Below are 12,593 nucleotides of genomic sequence, written 5' to 3' on the forward strand. Positions count from 1 at the left end.
TACCATTCCTTTAAGTTTTTGGAGTCCAAATGCATGACCTTGCATTTCTTAGCATTACATTTTAGCTGCCAAATTTCAGACTATTCTTTAAGCTTCGCTAGGTCTTTCTTCATGTTATTCACACCATTCGGGGTATCTAGTCTATTGCAGATTTTGGTATAATCCACAAAGAAGCAAACCTTATCTGACAGCCCTTCAGTAATATCATTTCTAAAAATGTTAAAATGAACAGGCCCAAGAACAGAACCTTGAGGCACACCACTGGTAACATTCCTTTCCCCAGAGCAATCTCCATTAACCACTACCTCTGTCGTCTTCTACTCAACCAGTTCTTGACCCAGCCTGTCACTTTGGGGCCCATCCCAAGAGCACTCAGTTTATTTATTATATGCCGGTGTAGAACACTGATAAAGGCTTTGCTAAAATCTAAATACCCAACATCCAACACTCCCAATATTGCAAAGCTTATAGGGATAAAGAAATAAGCTAATTTGAAGCAAAGGTCTAAACAGACTAAATACAAAGCTGCTGAAAGAAACTCTGGTTATAGTTTGGGAAAGGGTACAAGAAAATATTAAGTGTGTTTAGGTACTGTCAAGGCCATCACACCCAAAATTTTGATTTTTATGTTTCATGATGTAAAAAAATAAATAAATAAATAAATAAATAAATAACATAAATATGACATTCATGATGCAAATTATGAGGGGGTGCTGAAAAGTTCTTAGCCCAATCAACCAACTTACTAAATTCTGAGCATTATTTTGCCACTGTAGCTGAAAAGTGTGTCATCTTATTTCATTAAGTGCCAATTTGCATAAACAAAATTCTATGTTTTGACATTGTTTTAGATCACTGATTGAACTATATCCACGTCATTCTCTTGGTTGGGCTGAGAACTTTTCAGCACCTCCTCGTAAAATAAGTATTTAAAGAAAAATACCACTTCCCCTATTATCCCATCACATCCCCCTCCCAGTTTGTGATCTACCCTTCACTTAGGGTTCCAGGGTTCCTTTTACTAAGCTGCAGTAGTGATTCTCACAAGGCAAACGTAACAAACTCATTCAATTCCTTTGGGCTTCCTTGTATTTGTCACACTGGTAGTCGCTACCATGGCTTTGTAAAAGGAGCTCTTAGTTTTTATGCTTTTCTAGGCTGAAAACTCCCAAGTGGCACAAATATGCATATTTGATTCCACTGGAAAAAGGTATCAAACAATATTTAGACATTTTTACCCTACCTATTTCCTAGGTGGTGTACAGTAAAACACAAACTAACAGGACACTGAGGAACCCTCCTGCACCACCAATCAGCATACTACCCAATCTAGACACTAAACTAAGGCACCTCATCCATGAAAAGCAAGGTGGAAAAGATATGTATCTCTGGCATGAAAATACAGTCAAACCTCGGTTTGCGAGTAATGTGGTTTGCAAGACGAGCAAATCACTCACCAAACTTTTGTCTCACAAAACGAGCGCCGCCCAGATACACAAGCACTTACAGCTGCAGGCAGCGCTGCTTCAGGGGAATGCCTCTTCTGTCCGCCAGCTAGACTTCAAGCCGGGTGCCTTCTGCACCATGTTGGAGAGCCTCTGAGCCCACACAGCCAAGCGCCATCCCACCTGCACGTTGCGTATGATCACGCACGTCGATCATCGATGTTGTGCGTGTTTATACGTGGCGCGCATATGGGACGAAGCTCGGCTGCATGGGCTCAGGGGTTCTCAAGCGTGGTGTGGAAGGCACACAACATGGAAGGCTGGACGGCAGACGGAAGAGACGTCTCCTTGAGGCAGTGCTACCTGCATCTGTACAAGGACCCCGATGGTTGCGTGCAGCTGGCCACCTACAAACTGCAGCACCCGACAAGTACACACCCCTCGCCACTTCCTCTCAGTTCCTTGGCACCTTTTGGGTTGTGGAACGAATTGTCAGCGTTGCCATTATGGTCTATGGGGAAAGTTGCTTTGCTATATGAGTACTTTGGATTACGAGCATGCTTCTGGAACGAATTATGCTCGTAAACCATGGTACCAGTGTACTGATAAACAGATTTTTTTTTGTGCTCTCACAGAATCCCTATTTAGCTGTTAATAAACACCTAAATTTACAACTATGAACACATAAGAAAGGAAGCCTTAATAAGAGTAAAGTTATAAGTATTTGCATCATGAAGACACTGCCTTGAACAGTTCAATTCATACTCCTCTTATTGTCCTGTAAATGCACTCAGTTAGTTGCCCCTCACTATCTCTCTTTGCTTACCTCCGCTTGTGTCATCTCTCCCCCTCCTCCCCCCCCCCCCGATGAGCTCTGCTCAGCTGGTAAGTCCCTCCTATCTGTGCCCTTTTCTTCAACTGCCAACTCCAGACTCAGTCCCTTCTACCTTGCTGTGCCAAATGTTTGTAACAAGCTGCCCAAATCATTATGGTGTGCTCAGTCTCTGGCAGTGTTCAAGGCCCAGTTAAAAGCCCACCTCTTCGAGAGTGTTTTTGACTCCTAACTCCTCTCACCTTGGGTTCTGTATCCCTAACCCTATATGTCATGTCTGTCTTCCAAGTTAGATTGTAAGCTCTTCCGAGCTTATAAATGTCAAAATGTACAGCACTGCATATGTCTTTCAGCATATACAGGTATATAAGTGATAAGTAGTAGTAGTAGTAGTAACATGCTATCCTCTAAACAGTACTATATAAAGTTCCACTGCTTGTTAAGCAGGGAACTCAGTTCCCAGGAGAGTCCTGCCTGAATGAGCATTTCGCAGCCAATCAGCTGGCTCCTCAGGCTAGCTGTCTGTATAAGTCCATTCTATGACAGTCATTTCATTTCAGAAACCATCTTCCTCTTTCTGCATTTGTATTAAACCCAGTCTTTATTTACATATTTTCCAGAGCTTGACCTGAAAGTCTACACCGTCACCTATTGCTTTGTTTTCTTCACTACATTCCTGAACAAGATTCTTCTCTGTGGAAGCCTCCCCAACATCATGCCAGCCCTCTGCTGGGCTGTGGCTTTGCTTCTGTATGAAGTCTTCTTGGAAAGTGCCAACATTATCTTGCTTCCATCCTGAGTTCTGGGTTTCCAGGAGCTGAGTAATGATGGCTGCCACCAGTAGAAGGCCTAACTTGAAGGGAAGGCAGTTACTGCAGGAAAAGATTCTCACTTCATCCCTTACTGCATGATAACACTTGTGCCACACTTCTCTATTTTCTTGTTGTTTCTAAACTAGACTAATGTAGTATTATTTATATTGGTTTACCTACCAATCTTTTACACTTCTATTCGATTACTTTTAGGGTTCATTATGACCTAGTCATCCCTTTTCTGAAGCTTCACCACTAGCTCCCAATTTCCTCTAGAATTCAATACAAGGTCCTTCTATGACAAAAGTCAGATGGTTCAAGAGACATTGTTTTTATAGAAGGGTTCTTCTATATGTTGACAGTAAATTGGTTGTCTCTTGGGATCTTGCCAGGTACTTATGACCTGGATTAGCCACTGTTGGAAACAGGATACTGGGCTTGATGGACCTTCGGTCTGTCCCAGTATTGCAAAGCTTATGTGGAATGACTGGGAAACATCCTTGATGGAAGTGGTGAATATTAGTGCATATGGAAATGACAGTTATTACAGCAAAAAAAAAAAAAATATAGATATCATGGTTTACTGATAAATTAAGGAAGCTGAGGAAAGTGCAAAGGCAACTAAGAAGTAGAGAGGTACTCATTAGTTAAGAGTTAAAACCGGTATGTATAGGGTGAAGGAGGTAACACTTATGTGATAAACTGAAAACAAGTTTTAAATTACCAAACTAAAAACTTCATGAGGTTAATAGGTTGCAAGGGAAATTAAGGCTCCTAAGGATTTTGGAGTAAACGTAAATAATAATTCAATAAAGGCCATAGAGTTGGAGGAGAATGGGCTGGTACAGAGTGATAAGGCTGAAAATGTCATGGTATGGTCTGCTGAGCTAAACAGTAATAGGGTAGACAGACAAGCAGATTTAGTGAGATAGGATAGTTTTCTAGTCTTGGATGGGTTTCTGATCTTCTGAAGAAAATCAAGCCATGTGGTTCACTCTGAGATTTGCTTCCAGCATGCCTGATAAAGGAAGTTAAACAGGAGCTAGAACTCATGCATATTCATTGTTGATAACCTGAAAACACAAGTGGCTATGAAATCCTTTGGATAGGTTTAAGAAGCCTCTTTGTAGTTCTACTGCTATTAACTATATTGCTGCCTCATCACTGAAGTAGCAGAAGTTTAAATGAAATTAGCCATATGCAGGGCTGGATTAAAGGGTAGGCCCAGTAGGCAAGTACCTCGGACACGAAAATATCAGGGGGGCCCCAGGACCGGCATTAGGGGGGGAGCAAACAGGGCAGGGATCTCCCAACTGCCTGGTAAGGTCAGCTTCCCTCCCTTCCACTTCCTTGCTGCTCCCTCGCCTGCAAATTAACTGAATTCAGGCCGTGGTGCTCTAACACTGCGTGCGCTGGCTTCCCTTCTCCTCCAAAACAGGAAGTTACGTCATTCCTGTTTTGGAGGAGAAGATAAGCCGATGCGCGCAGTGTTAGAGCCCCGCAGCCTGGGTTCAATTCGCTTACTGGCAGTGGGCAAGAGGGCAGCGAGGGAGTGGAAGAGAGGGAAGCTGACCTCACCTCAACAAGGAAGTCGGGGTGGGGGGGGGGGGGAAAGAAATGCTGCTGCATCCAATTGCAGCAGAGGAAAAGAGCGAGAGGAAAAGAGGGAAAAGGAAGACCAGGGAAGGGAGAAGAAAGAGAGATGCCAAGACCATGGGAGGGAAGGGAAGGAAAGGAGATACCATACCATGGAGGGAGAGGGAAGGGAAGGAGACAGATGCCAGACCAGGAGCAAGGAAGGAGGGAGGGAGAGAAAGGAAGGAAGGAGAGACAATGCCAGATAATGGAGGGGGAGGGAGAGATAGAATAGAAGGAAAGGAGAGAGATGCCAGGCCATGGGGTTGAGTGGGAAGGAAGGAAAAAAAGAAGAGAGAGATTCCAGACCATAGGGGAAGGGGTGGAGTCAGAAAAATGGAGAGGGGGTGAAGCTGAAATGAATCATGCACAAAGGAGAGAAGGGACACAGGACAGACTGTTTATTGAAGGGACACAGAAAGAGGGAAGATGTCATATGGACGAGAGAGAGGGTGGACACTAGATGGAAGGGGTACAGAGAGGGGGACAGATGCTGAATGGAAGTGTGGGGGAGAGGGGGGACACACACGCTGAATGGAAATGGGGGAGACAGACATTGAATGGAAGGGGTGAAAGAGGGGAGCAGATGCTGGAAGGAAGTGGGGAGGAGAAAGAAAAAAGGACACATGTTGGATTGGGGGAAGAATATAGAGTTAGATACTGGAAGGGATAAGGGAAAGAGGTGGTAAGCTATAGGTAGACACAATGAAAGAGGGAAATTGAGGACTGAATATAATTGATTTGTTAGTTCTTCTGGCGGTCCATAGCATGCCTAAAATCCTTCTCTAGCACCAAAGCTCAAATGAGTCAATCTTCTTTCTGTCTTGTTTCTGTAGACTGACCACTGAGACAATGAGTGCATGGACAAGTATGATCTTTGTTTGGAGTGTTACCTCCTTGCCTTTGAATACTTTGTTGAGAGCTTTCATTGAAGAGTGACCAAGTGCTTTTCTGCGGAATATTTCCTCCCTGCTAGTTGCTTCTTTGTTTACAAAACAGCCCATGAGATTGAAATCCTTAAATTCTATTCTATCACCTTCAAGCTCAATATCTTCATCATTTTCCATGTTCATGATTTTCATCTTGTTTATGTTCAGTTCTAAACCCATGTTATGACTTTCGGCTTTGACTTTTCTCAGCAGATACATACAACATGTCGTCTTTGCTGCTGGTGATGAGCGTTCTATCATCTGCATAGCGCAGGTTGTTTATATTTCAGCCACCAACTTTGAAACCAACACTTTCCTCTTCCAAATTTGCTTTTCTGAAGATGGTTTCACCTTACAGGTTGAACAGGTAAGGTGATAAGATGCATTCTTGCCTGATGCCACGTTTTACTGGAAAGTAATCAGTTTTGCCGGAAAGTAATCAGTTTTGCCATATTCAGTTCTCACTGCAGTTTCTTGATTTTCAAACAGGCTCTCTATCAGCTGAATTATGTGTTTGACTATTCCTTGCACTAGAGTTCTCCATAGTTTATTGTGATCCACACATTCAAATGCTTTGCTGTAGTCAATGAAGCAAAGGTATAGAGGGATTTTTGGTATTCTTTGCTGTTTTTCAATATCCATCTATCATTGGTAATAATGTCACTTGTTCCTCGACCTTTTCTGAAACCAGCCTGACCTTCAGGTAGTTCTTGCTCAACGAATGATTGGAGCCTTCGTTGTATTATTTTCAACAATATTTTGCTGGTATGTAGAATTAATGCAATTGTTCTGTAGTTGCTACAGTCCTTGGCGTCACCTTTCTTCGGCTTTACTAAACATGGCTTTACTAAAGGTAAATTGTGCCAAACAAATCTGATTGAAATTTTGACTGGACGACCAGAGAATTGGATCAAGGTTGTGTGCTAGATGTAATATACTCAGATTTCAGCAAAGCCTTTGATACAGTTCTGCATAGGAGATTCTTGAATAAATCTGATGGGCATAATTTAGAATCCAAAGTGATGAATTGGATTAGAAACAGGTAATGGACAGAAGCCAATGGGTGGTGATGAATAGAATTCACACAAAGGAAGGAAAGATGATTAGAGGAGTGTCACAAGGATCGGTGTTGGGGCAGATTCTTTTCAATATATTTGTAAGCAACAATGCTGAAAGGTTAGAAGGTAAGGTTTGCCTTTTTGTGGATGATACCAAGATTTGTAACAGATTAGACACCCTGGAAGAAATGGAAAACATGAAAAAGGATCTGCAAAAGTTAGAAGAATGGTCTAATGTTTGGCAACTAAAATTTAATGCAAGGAAGTGCAGGGTAATGCACTTGAGGAGTAGAAATCCGAGGGAACCATTATGTGGGGAGAGGCCGATATGTAGACAGGGAAAGGGACTTGGGGTGATAGTGTCTGAGGATCTGAAGGCAACAAATCAGTGTGACAAGGCGGTGGCTGCAGCCAGAAGTATGCTGGGCTGTATGGAAAGAGGCATAACCAACAGGTCATTGGTGAGGCCCCACCTGGAGTACCCTGTTCAGTTTTGGAGACAAAATTTGGCTAATGATGTAAAAAGAATTGAAGCAGTCCAGAGAAAAGCGATGAAAATGGTATGTCTTCTGCCAAAAAGACGTACAAGAAGAGACTGGAAGACCTGAATATGTATACTCTGGAGGAGAGAAGGGGCAGGGGAGATACGATATAGACATTTAAATACTTGAAAAGTATTACTATAAAAACAAATCTTTTCCAGAGAAAGGAAAATGGTAAAACTAGAGGGCATGAATTGAGGTTGCAGGGTGGCAGACTTAGGAATAATGTTAGGAAATTATTTTTCACGGGTGGTAGATGCCTGGAATGCCCTCCTGAGGAAGGTGGTGACGGAGTTTTAAAAAGCGTGGATCTCTAATTAGAAAATGAATGTTATAAAAAAACTACTGTTGGTACTAAGAATCTCTATCCCATATATGGTGATTTGATTTAGGATGAGTTGGAGAGGGCTTTGATAGGAGCTCCAGTGACAAGATGGTTAGGATAGGCTGGAGTGGCAACTCCAGCAGTGGGAACCTAAAGATAGTACCAGGCGGACCTCTATTGTATACTACCCAGAAATCCAAAACTTCTTTCTAGGATAAGCAGAATAAAATCTGCTTTACTACTTGAAATCTAGCTAGGTACTTGGAACCTGGGCTGGCCACTGTTGGAAACAAGATACTAGACTTGATGGACCTTCAGTCTGTCCCAGTATAGCAATTCTTATGTTCTTATAACCATTAATATATGAGTGTGACTATTGGGCAGACTGGATGGACTGTTCAGGTCTTTTATCTGCTGTCATTTTACATTTACTATGACAAATCTGAAATGTCAGAACTTTGGAGTTGGAAATATTTCCTTTTTAGGTCACTTGTAAAGCCACATCTTGAATGTATTGAAGCTTCTAGAGCTAGCTGCATTACTAAAAGGCTACAGACTGTTCAAGGATAACTTTATAAAACATTTCCTAGGCATGATGCATGTTTTATATGCTGAAAATAGATGAATTCAATATTGTGGGCACTTACTAACATCATGTGTAAGGCATTCTTGGGAGTAGAGTTGAATTGAATGCAACTTCTGTGGAGTGTGTTATTGGGGATAGTTTAGAGCACACATGGGTAAACTACAGCCCGTGGGCCATATCCGGCCCATTTAGCTTTTTATTCTGGCCCACTGAGTCGGTACAGGGTCATGAGCGCCCCTCGCGCTGAGAACAAAGGGACCCACCGACGAGAGGAAAGGCGCCGGAAGTGACATTTTTGATCTGAGCAGAGGAATGTGTGGCAGGAGCAAAGGCAGCATCTTCCGGGAGGATCTCATCGGCCCCAGTGCTAATTACAGTGATTTATGTCTCTTCTGAATCCCTTTCAGCATCTGGATGCCGGGGAGTCCCTGGATGTGATATATTTGGACTTCAGCAAAGCTTTTGATAGTGTCCCACACCGCAGGCTGTTGAACAAACTAAAATCGATGGGATTAGGGGATACATTCACTACATGGGTAAAGGATTGGCTAGATGGTAGGCTTCAAAGGGTGATGGTAAACGGTACCCCCTCCAAAACATCAGCAGTGACGAGTGGAGTACCTCAGGGCTCCGTCTTAGGGTCGATTCTATTCAATTTATTCATAGGAGATTTGACCCAAGGGCTTAGAGGAAAAGTATCACTGTTTGCCGACGACGCCAAACTATGCAACATAGTAGGCAAAAGCAGTGTGCCTGACTTTATGACGCAGGACCTACGGCAGCTGGAACAGTGGTCATCAACTTGGCAGCTAGGCTTCAATACTAAAAAATGTAAAGTAATGCACCTAGGCAAAAAAAATCCACACAGAACTTACACACTAAATGGTGAAACCTTGTCCAGGACCACGGTGGAACGTGATTTAGGAGTGATCATTAGCGATGATATGAAGGCTGCCAATCAGGTGGAGAAGGCTTCGTCCAGGGCAAGACAAATGATGGGCTGCATCCGTAGGGGTTTTGTCAGCAGAAAACCTGAAGTCATAATGCCACTGTACAGATCCATGGTGAGACCTCATCTCGAGTATTGTGTTCAATTCTGGAGACCACACTACCGGAAAGATGTGTTGAGAATTGAATCGGTTCAGCGAATGGCTACCAGGATGGTCTTGGGGCTCAGGGATCTCACGTATGAAGAAAGGCTAAAAAAACTGCGGATGTACTCACTGAAGGAGCGAAGAGAGAGGGGGGACATGATTGAGACCTTTAAGTATATCACGGGGCGTATAGAGGTGAAAGATGATATAATAATAATAATAACTTTATTCTTGTATACCGCTTTACCATGGAAGTTCTATGCGGTTAACAGAAGAAGAGACTGTACATTTACAGCGATATTACAATTTCGTTAATATTAGATTTACATTTTGGAAGATACATATTCGGTCAAGTTACCTTTACATTTTTGACAGTAAATATCCTGTGAAGTTATTTTGGCGGCTAGGTTAGTTAGATACAGCAGCGTTATCTTCAGTCTTACAGGGCCCTCGGTAACCAGAAGACACTCGCTGAAAATCAGGGGAGGGAAATTTCAAGGTGATGCTAGGAAGTACTTCTTCACCGAAAGGGTGGTCGATCATTGGAACGAACTGCCTCAGCAGGTGATTGAAGCCAACAGCATGTCAGATTTTAAGAGAAAATGGGATATTCACGTGGGATCTATAGGGGAGTAAAAGTCAGGGAGTGGGTCATTGGTATGGGTAGACTCGATGGGCTATGGCCCTTTTCTGCCATCAATTTCTATGTTTCCTCGAACATAAATGGAAGCTGTGCCAGCCCTGGCAGCCTTTCCATTGTATCCGAAGCCAGGGAGGAAGGGAAGGCACCTCCGATCTCCGCAGCCCGAGTAAAAAAAAGTTTCATGGGAGGAGTGGCTGGGTCAAGAGGGAAGCTTGCAAAAAGTGCACAAGTGGGTGTGGAAAAAGGGGATCGAGATATGGGCAGGAAAGTCCAGTGTTGCCTGAGCAGAATGGGAAACCCCTCATTTTCATCAGCTGGCTGATCGGGCTGTCCACACTTACCGATCCTTGGCTGGAAAGGAACCACCACCCAAGGAATGGCCGACGTTTTGAATGAAAGGGTTTTTACCTGGAGGATATAATCCTTAAAGGCCGTTCTTTGGCATTATCTCAAGTTTGCGGGCAGCTGCCTGTGAGCTGAACTCTAGGGGCTGCCAGAAGAAGAAGAAAAAAAGGAAAAGCAATAACCTCCAGGGACTCCTGACTGCATCCTGCGCAAATGAAAGGTCCAGACCTGCAGCACCCATCCCTCTCTCCACAGGGGAGGAGGAAAAAAAGGAAGGAAACAGCTGGCAGGGAGATTAGAGGAGTGGAAGGGGTCAGGGTGGAATGGAGAGATCAGATGAGGGAAAGCATGTTCCCTCTGCCGCAGTCCCACCCCTCCTCTGACATCAGGGATCCTCTGCAGGATGCCATAATTAGCTTTGAATGTGAGACCGGGAGGCTAGGGGGGAAACTGGAGGACGCTACAAAGAAGGGGGAATCATGCAAGCCTTCGGGGGGGCCCCTAAATCCACAGAGTCAAGGGTACTCAGCGCTAGCACCTATGCAGCACTTCCCTATTGACCCTCCCCCCTCGCCCCCTAAAGCAGGAACAGCAGCAGCAGTGGTCAGCCAGCAAGAGGCTGTTTGTTGCCAGAGTGCTGCTTCTCCTGCTTTAGGAGGCCCGAAAGTACGGGGAGGAGGGTTGGTTACCGAATCGGTGAGTCCAATTATTTTTAGAAAATGAATCGGTTCGAAGTCTACAAAATCATGAGTGGTTCAAAACGGGTACAAGTGAACTGATTTTTTACTCCATCAAAAATTACAAAGACTAGGAGACACTTGAAGTCACTGGTGTAACGAGGGTGGGAGGCGCCTTAAGCAGTGGCGCTTCGCCCTCTTCTCCGCTCCCTCTCCCCCGGCTCCTTTCCCCGCATGCACCCCTTCCCTTCTCCCATACCTGTTTAGCATCTCCAACTTGCTGCCCACGCTGGCTCTCCCTCTGATGTCACTTCCTAATCACGGGACCCAGAAGGAAGCACTGAGGTTAGCACAAGCAGCAAGTTGGAACTGCTGCTCACACCGGCAAAGCGCTATAGATATTGGGGGGGTGGGGAAGAGTAAAGGCATGCGAGCAGTGGGTGATGAGTGGGAAGGAGTGGGCAGGAGGAGAGGTACCGGTGCCCCCACCAAGACAATGCCCAGGGCAGTCCGCCCCCCTCTCTTACTACACCACTGTTTGAAGTTACAGGGAAATATTTTAAAATCCAATCCAATCAATACAGTGTTTTATATACCGCAATTCTCCACAAGGAATCAATGCGGTTTACAATAAAAGGAAATAATTTGTCACTCAGAGGATAGTTAAGCTCTGCAAACTAAACTAAACTAAACTAAAGCTTAACTTTGTATACCGAGTCATCATTCTGAGAAGGCTCGACTCGGTTTACAACAATAAAAAACAGGGAATGATTTACAAATGATAACTAGAAGACAATAGCAAAATTTCAAAATAATTAATTTTTAAAATGTTTGGCAAATAGAGTAGTTTTTAAAGATTTACGTAAAAATTGAAATGAACTGGAACTCCTTAAAAAAAAAAAAGGGGGAGATCATTCCAGAGTTGAGAGAGTTTAAAGACCAAAGATTGACTGAAGATCTTGACTCCTTTAATCCCTTTTTTAGAAGGAAGAGAAAGTTTAAATTGTTGGATACCTCTTGCAAAGGAGAATCGGTATACATTCCAAAATAAAGGAATAAGAGGATTAAAGATACCATGTACAATTTTAAAAGAAATACAAGCGCATTTAAATTGAATTCTAAAATAAACCTGGAGCCAATGAAGACTCTAAAGCAAAGGGGTCACATGGTCAAATTAACGTTTTCCAAAGATCAGCTTTGCAGCAGTATTCTGAATTAATTGTAATCTATGAAGACAAATTTTTGTAATGCCGAGGTAGATAGCGTTACAGTAATCAAGACGAGATAATATAATTGATTGAACTAAGATAAAAAAATGATGGTGATGAAAAAGATGTCTAACCTTCCTCAGCATTCACAAACTAAAGAAGCATTTCTTGACCAATGAATTTATTTGGTCCTTAAAGGAAAGAGAGGAATCAAAAAGGACTCCCAATATCTTAGCAGACAACTCAATTGGTAAGGAGGACCCAGATACCAGAGCTACAGTAGGATTAGTTTTAGTTGTAGTAAGCTTCATTCAGACAGATAAAGCCCAGGCTTGAAGTTTGGAAATGCAAAGATTTACTTTGGAAACTAGATTGGTAATATCCGGATCAATCTCAATCAATATAAAGATATCATCCGCATAAGTGAATAATATTATTACCAGGGTATTTGGTAAGAGCGGT

The 12,593-nt window shown here is 43.1% G+C and overlaps 1 protein-coding gene across 5 annotated transcripts in view; it reads right to left on the reverse strand.

The window, feature by feature from the left end:
* HOOK3 (hook microtubule tethering protein 3) overlaps positions 1 to 12,593 on the reverse strand; it is a 366,964-nt gene that overhangs the window by 147,741 nt on the left and 206,630 nt on the right. The window lies entirely within an intron of this gene.

This window comes from Geotrypetes seraphini, chromosome 1 (genome assembly GCF_902459505.1).
Source record: "Geotrypetes seraphini chromosome 1, aGeoSer1.1, whole genome shotgun sequence".
Lineage (NCBI taxonomy): Eukaryota > Metazoa > Chordata > Amphibia > Gymnophiona > Dermophiidae > Geotrypetes > Geotrypetes seraphini.